The sequence below is a fragment of the Sorex araneus genome, chromosome 3 (genome assembly GCF_027595985.1).
Source record: "Sorex araneus isolate mSorAra2 chromosome 3, mSorAra2.pri, whole genome shotgun sequence".
Classification (NCBI taxonomy): Eukaryota; Metazoa; Chordata; class Mammalia; order Eulipotyphla; family Soricidae; genus Sorex; species Sorex araneus.
The window spans coordinates 176,100,101-176,107,492 of record NC_073304.1 but is presented as its reverse complement, the minus strand read 5'-3'; the positions used below and the strand labels follow the sequence as shown (position 1 = coordinate 176,107,492).

At 50.4% G+C, this 7,392-nt stretch overlaps 1 protein-coding gene across 2 annotated transcripts in view; it reads left to right on the top strand.

Moving 5' to 3' along the window:
- The first annotated feature begins 288 nt into the window (after positions 1-288).
- ELMOD1 (ELMO domain containing 1) overlaps positions 289-7,392 on the top strand; it is a 55,848-nt gene continuing 48,744 nt past the window's right edge. Inside the window, exon 1 of one of the 2 annotated variants that reach the window (XM_055130128.1) lies at positions 289-596. The gene's annotated coding sequence lies outside the window, so the exon portion shown is untranslated. The remainder of the gene's footprint in view (positions 597-7,392) is intronic. The other variant, XM_004604793.2, reaches the window with a different exon arrangement.

The following is a 7,392-nucleotide window of genomic DNA, read 5'->3' as shown; positions in this document are numbered from 1 at the left end:
AAAGAAACCAGATTCACTTCTGGGCAATTCTCGGGGAGGGAGGGCACAGAGATACACCCCTGGCCCCTCGTCCCAGGACGGTCCGAGGCCCCTTAGACAGCTCTCCCGCGGTCCAGCCTCTTTCAGCCCTCGGAGCCAGGGCGTGGGGTGAGGGGCCGGGGCGGGGGCGTCACCCAAGCGCAGAGAATCGGGGGCCCCACCGCCTGCGCACCCAGCACCGCCGAGTCCGCAGATTTAACCCTCTCGGCGCCCCGCGCCGCCCAGCACCCCGGCTCGCGGTCTGGGCATGCTCAGTGGCGGCGCATCGCGCTCCCGGGGAAACCGCGCGCGCCCCGCGCTGCTCTCCGCGCTCCCCGCGCTGCTCCCGCTGCTCTCCGTGCTCCCGGGTACTCCCCGCGCTCCCCGCGCAGCTCCCGCCGCCGCCCCGCCGCGGGCCCGGGCGCAGCCGCCTCGCTCCGACCCAGATTCGCGCCGCCCCCACGACCCGCCCGGCCCGGCCCGCCCGCTTCCAGCCCGCAGCCACGGAGCGCGCGGCTCCAGCACCGGCCAGGGGGATGGACACGCGACGGCCGCGACCCGAGACCTGCTGAATCCAGGTGAGCCGCCCGGAGGGGCTCAAGGACCCAGGAGCACGGTGGTCGAGGGCCGTTGTGTCCTTGCAAAGGGGAGCGGCGGTGTCGGGGAGGCATGCTAAGGCTCTGACAGGATCCCCGCACCATCACCCTTTCTTGCCAGGCGTCCCCCGCCCCAGGCCGACCCCCGCGAGGCGCTGCGGGACGGAACGCAGCGGACCCTGGAGGGGGCGGGGAGGCGGGGACCCGAGGCGGCCTGACCGGAGCGCGGGTTCGGCTCAGGTGCCAGGGTCCCGACGCCTCCACCCCTCCTCTCCCCCCCCCCCCCGGCGGGGCCTGGTAGGGACCTGGGCACAGCGAGCACGCAGGTGCGGCCCGAGGGGGCGCGCGGTGCCGCCTCCAGGTACGCCCGGCCGAGCTCTTGGCGCGGCAGGTGCAGCGGAGGCAGGACAGGGACTGGGGGTGGTGGTGGGGGGATGCTGCTAAGATGAAGGGGCTCTGGGGTGCGCGTCTGCCCTCCAATTGGGGGCGCGCGCTGCCCTCCTCTGTGCACCCTGGTTTCTGCTCAACCTCTCAGCGGCCGAGTCCGGTGACACCTTCATGAATATTGCAGGCTCTCAGGCTCGCTCGCGAGGGATCAAATTTAATGCATGTTTGTCAGCCGTGGGGCCCTGAAACTTGGGGTCTGGAGCTTGGCGAATCCCGCTGTGGGCCCCGCAGCGGCTGGGAACGTGCGCGGTGCAACTGAGCGGGCGGTGGGCCGGCCACTGCGTGGAGTCAGGGGACCCGCGGGCTGGTGTCCAGGCTTTGTTCTGCGTCTCTGCAGTGTGTGCGCGCGATAAACCGTCTTTACCTGGAGCTGCCAATATGGTGGCAGGCAGGTAGGGTGCTGGCTGGCGTCAGGGTAGACGTCCTAATTCACTGGCCTCTTGCGACGTGAGGTAGTTCCAGAGCACTTAGTCATTCCCTGCTTCTAAGTTGTGTCAGGTCAGTGGAGTTGGAATGTAGAGGAAGGCGTGCTTGCATCTTTCTGCATTGGGAGGTGTTTCCCTCTCCGTGATTTTGTCTTGGGAGTCTGAGATGGATGTCTTCCCTCCTTGCAGCCTCAAACATGGAAGGCAGGCATTAAGGTAGGAAACTTTTCTGGATCAGAGCAAGCCGTCTTTCCTTTCCCCTTGCGGGGTATAAACTTCCCAGTCCTGCACCAAGCACCAGTAAGCCCGCACACACAGTGGCTTGTGCTGGAAAACAGTACATATTGGCATAAGAAACCAGCTCTCCCCATCATTAATGAGCCATTTCTGCTCTAAAAATCTGCCAGGAGGGCTGGAGAGATAGTACAGCGGGTAGGGTGCTTGCCTTGCATTCAGTAGATCCAGATTCTGGATCCCAACACCCCATAAAGTCCCCGGAGCACCGCCAGGAGTAATTCCTGAGTGAAGAGCCAGGAGTAACCCCAGAGCATTGCCAGGTATAGCCAAAAAAAAAAAAATGAAAAACCAGAAAAAGAAAATAAAAGAAAAATCTGCCAGGAATTGTTCTGTTGACCAGGAGGGCACCTCCAGGACTGACCAGACGTCAAAAAGACAGCGCCCTTCTCTGCATCATCCTGCCCGAGGTGAGCACTGGCTTGGCAGATGTTTCCCATTTAGCAAAGGCTTTGCCAACAAAGACCCAGGCAGTTACATCACATCACTGGCTCCACCCCCACCCGCCAGGCTGAGTCTCAGCCTGTGAATGAGGACGAGCTGTCTCCCGGAGCTTCATTACTAAAGAAAGGGAATCTCAGCATGAAAGGCTTAGCTCTCTTTGATTTATTTAAATTTTTATTCGGTTTGGGCCACATGTGGCAGTGCTCAGGGGTTACACCCAGCTCTGTACTCAGGAATTACTTCTGGAGATGCTCAGGAGACCATAGGTGGTACTCAGGATTGGACCCAGATCAGCCAACCCAAGGCAAGCCCCCTGCTGTGCTGCCTCTCCAGCCCTTATTTCCCTAACATGCTTTGCTAGTTTAGCTGAAAATAATGATATTTCTCTCTCTGTCTCTCTCTGTCTCTGTCTCTCTCTGTCTGTCTCTCTCTCTTTTCATTATTTTGTTTTTTATTTGGGGCTATACCCAGCTGTGCTCAGGCCTTACTCCTGCTTTGCACTCAGGGATCACTCCTGACAGGCTCAGGGGACCATGTGGGATACTGGAGATTAAACATGGGTTGACTGCATACAAGGCGAAAGCCCTACTCACTGTACTATCTCTCTGCCCTCCATGTAATTTCAAAAACTATTCATTGCTATCATTTGTTTTTTAGGACCACACTTGGTGATGGATGCTCAGGGCTTACTCTTGGTTCTACATTCGGGGACCACCCACCCCTAGCAGGGCTTAGGGGAGCATTTGGGGTGCCAGGTGCAAATGCTTACCCACCGTATTGTCTCTGAAAATTGTTCATGATTAATACATGTCACCAAGCCTTAACTCAGGCAGAATAATAACTCCCTGTCAGCTTTCCAAGAGATTTTGGGCCACATTACAGCTTTCTTTGAGCTTAGATGATCGATTGATGGTGTTCAGAGGGAATTATATACCATCAGTGAAAGAGAAACTTTTATTCAATAAACACCATTTCCTACTGTGTTATTAAGATGCTTAGAAATAAATCTAGCTGCCTTACAGACACAAGTCTGGCCCAATGGGAAGTTTGTGAAGAGAGGATATACAAACCTCCCAGCCCTCAGAAGAGTTGATCCTGGACTCCTCTGGGAAGTTGCTATAAGTCCCTGGAACCATGGTCAGATTCAGCAAAACACCAGGCAGGTTGCATAATTAAGCTTGAATCTCAAGCCTTGAGTAACTGTGTCGAGGGTCTGTTCAGGTATCTGTCCCGGGTACCATTCGGGATGTGCTTGTCCAGGGTCTGTCCTGGGTATCTATCCCGGGTACCATTCGGGATGTGCTTGCCCCGATGCCATCATTTGTTGTTTCTCTAGGAGTCACCAAAGGACTGGACAGACTGCAGTTTACCTGGCAACTCTAATCACTGGAAACCCCTCATTTCTTCTTTTTGAGTCACTGGTGGATTAAAAAATAAAATTGAAAGGAGCAGAAATCATATGCTGTTCCCCAGACAATCTGGGACAAGCTTGGTTCTGGTTCAAGTGATTAAAATAACTCACACTTAAAAGTGAGTGGTTTCAGTTGGAGAGGTATTTGCTGGACTGGAGAGACAGCACAACAGTTTATGCATGTGTCTTGCATATAGAAAGCCAGAGTTTGAGCCATGGCACCCTGAGCACTGCCGGAATCAACCCCTGAGCACAGAGCCAAGAGTAGCATCTGAGCACCACTAAGTGTGGCTCCTCCCAGAGGCAAATAAACATATCTCTGCTGAGTGCCACTGCTCGTTAGGGTTAGAGATGAGTTGAGGGGTCTCTGCAGCATAAGAGGTGAAGCCTGCAATGTCCAGTGTTCAGGGACTCCCGCCCCGGGCCCCAACTCAGAGGCGCAGGGAGTTCGAGGAGACCAGGTGCAGGCAGGGGGTGAGGACCACGCACATCAAATTTATTGGGTTTGAAGAGAGTGAGATCTGATCCCGGGAGGAAGGAAAGAGAGACACCCAAGGCTCTCCCCGAAGGACCTCAGCCAGCAGCTGAAGGCCTTTACCCAGAGTCTCAGAAGACAGAGAGACAGGTGACTAATAGACGACTCTAGGGGGCCTCAGAGATAGCTCAGTGGGAGAGTGGGACAGGGCCTACTTGGCAGGGAGGAGGTAAAAAATCTGATCCCCAACTCCACCCCAAAAGTGTGCGCTTTCTAGCATCTCACAACCAACACGTGTGTGAGCATGACAAGGAAAGTGGTGGCCCGGTGCTACTGTAAAGTGCGCAAATGCTGCAACCAGGCATGTGGGGTCCTGTCCATCACAGCAACGGCAAAGCAATAGCAATGGAAGGAAGTAGAAATGAATGGATTGTTTAATTAAAAGTAGAGGAAAGGCTTTAAATTGTTGTGGGTGAGAATGGAAGGGAGTTCCGACCAGGGAGAGGGCTGGGATTGGTAACTGATGTGTGAATGCATCTCGTTGCATTCTAAAAATATGCACTTCACCAAGGACACACAAATTGGCCCATAGACACAGACCCCAAATGCTCATTATCACTTAGTACACTTAGAACTGTATCTGTAGTCCTTGGCCCAGATTCAGTAATATTGAGAATGGATTAAATACTTAGATGTTAGGATCAAAGCAATCAGAGGCAAGCACTCCCTGATATCAGCTTCGTGGGTGCCAGTGACTCAACTCCTTTGTTAAGGAAAATATAAAAATACAAATAACTAAATAGGATCATGTCAAACTAACAAATACTCTGCACTACAGAAAAAAAAACTGACATAAAAACAAAAAGACATCCTACTAATTGGGAGAAAATAATCATACCCTTCACATCTAACAAAGCACTAATACCCAACACATATAAAACACGCAGGAAAGTCAACAAAAAACAAACCACGAAAAAAATAATAGTGGGGAGAAGAGCTGAATAAAATCTTATCTGAAGATGGTAAACATATGACTAATAGGAAAGTTAAAAGTTGCTCATCATCACTGATTATCAGGGAGATACAATCAAATGAGCAATCCCATCACACAACTGAGAACGGACTCTGTCAAAGAACTGGGAGTAAGCAGAGCTATCAAGTATGTGGGGGAAAAGGAGCCTTTTTTCATTGTCCCTAGGAGTTAAAACTAGTTCACTCATCCTGGAAAACAGTTTGTAGAGTTCTCACTAAAGTAAAAATAGAACTGCCATGCAGTCCAACAGTTTCATTCCTAGGTAACTCACCAAAAAGCACAAAAACACTGAATTGAGGACTGAAGCAATAGTACAGCAGGGAGAGCACGTGCCTTGAATGTGACCAACATGGGTTTCATCACTGGTATCACATAAGGTGCCCCAGGCCCGCCAGGAGTGATCTGTGAGCAGGGAGTAAGCCCTGAACACTGCTGGATGTGGACCCCCCAGAAACAAAATAAAACAAACAACCACTCAATCAAAAAGATAGAAACACAACTATGTGCATTGCAGTGCTATTTGTAATAACCAACACTTGGAAACAACCCGAATGCCCAAGACATAGGAGGGAATCAAGACGTAGAGAAAATAGAATGCCACTGAACCTTAAGGAAGAAAAAAGAAATCTTATCTTTGATAAGTAAATGGGTGGAGTATAGGGGCCACGCTCAGTGAAATAAGGCAGGAGGAAGTAAGTATGAGATGATCTTAATCACGTGTGGGAAGAGCAGGGGACAGGAAAAATTGAGGAAGCTCTTCTGGGCTTAGCAAAGCTGCAGATACAAAAGAGGGAAGAAAGGGGGTGTGGGAGGGGGGCATTTGGAGGACTGGAGGGGAGGACTCTGGGTACTGTGGTGGTGGTGGTGGTGGTGGTGGTGGTGGTGGTGATGGTGGTGTGGTAACACTTATTTTGAAAAGGTGTGATAGTGTACTCCTAAAACATAAAGTCCTTTAATGTCTCATTCTAAAATACTGGTCACCTTTTGTCTCAAGCACCACTCGCCCCTACCCTCTTGGTTTCTGAGGTTCAAAAGTCACCATCAAACAATACCACAGTACAGTAGTTGGAAAAGTTGGGCCAATTTTCTGTAAAAGTATTTAAAGGTAATATTTGAGATAGTGATTGATATTCAGTTACTTTTGCCATAAAATTCAACAACAAATAAGCAGATATTTTAGTTTTAGCAAATTCATTGCTTTCATTCAATGACCATCGTTTTCTGATTTGGTCCAGCTTTATTTAAGCAGCTTCTGATGTTGGGAAGGAGGTAGGCTTTTCATAAATCACACCATGTGAAAATGCACATATGCTTGTAGTCCCAGTGAGCAGCTACTCAGAATGTTCCCAGTGCAGTTAGCTCATCCATCGAACACCCCACACGCCCGCGTCTCCAGGGAGCTGCTGGTACCCTTGCCACAGACTGGCAGAGATCAACTGCAGCTCAACCAATGTGGTCTACGAAGACTTTGCTTTGCCAAGAAACCAAAAGCAGATAAGAATGGAGTCACTTTCTACTAGATTAATCTTCTGTCAAATCTTGTTATCTTAGGAACCATCTCCAGAACACATGTATTTCTGTATTTATATGTTAAACTCCCCCTGCATAGTTACTGTCCTGAAAGTAATACAAAACTTTATCCTGTGCTAGTATTGTGTATAGTGAAGCAGTTAGAATCGTTCTTCTCAAAGATGACCCTTTATGAGTTTTTGTTGGCTTGGTTGGTTTAGGTGACTTGGCTTGGGGGCCACACCTGGTGGTCCTTGCGAACTAACCCTGGCTTGGTGATTGGAGGAACTATGTGATATCAGGAATTGAAACCAAGGCTTGACATACAAGGCAGGTGTTCTGCCACTGAGTCATATCCCTGGCCTAGGAAGATTAGCCTTTAAAATAAAGTAGAAAACTGTTCTCTTTTTGGTGTTAGTACTGTTCCTCTTTGCCCTGTCTGCCTAATATATTCTGCTTTATAATTCTGAGAATATATCAGAAGTAAAGTCATCAAGGACACTTCAAGTGGGCCAAATTTCCCGACAGGTCACGTGCTGTATTTGCAGCCTGCTTTCACATGAATATGGGTTATTAAAGAAAGGCTGCAGGATCTTTAATGCCAGCGCATGCGGACTCACACCCAAAGGGAGCTTTCACTCAAACTGTGTGCTCAATTCACAGTCTAAGTCCTCAGTAAATATTCTGAATTTAAGGAATTGGAAGACAGTATGTTCTTGCATCCCAGGAGCTTTTAATCC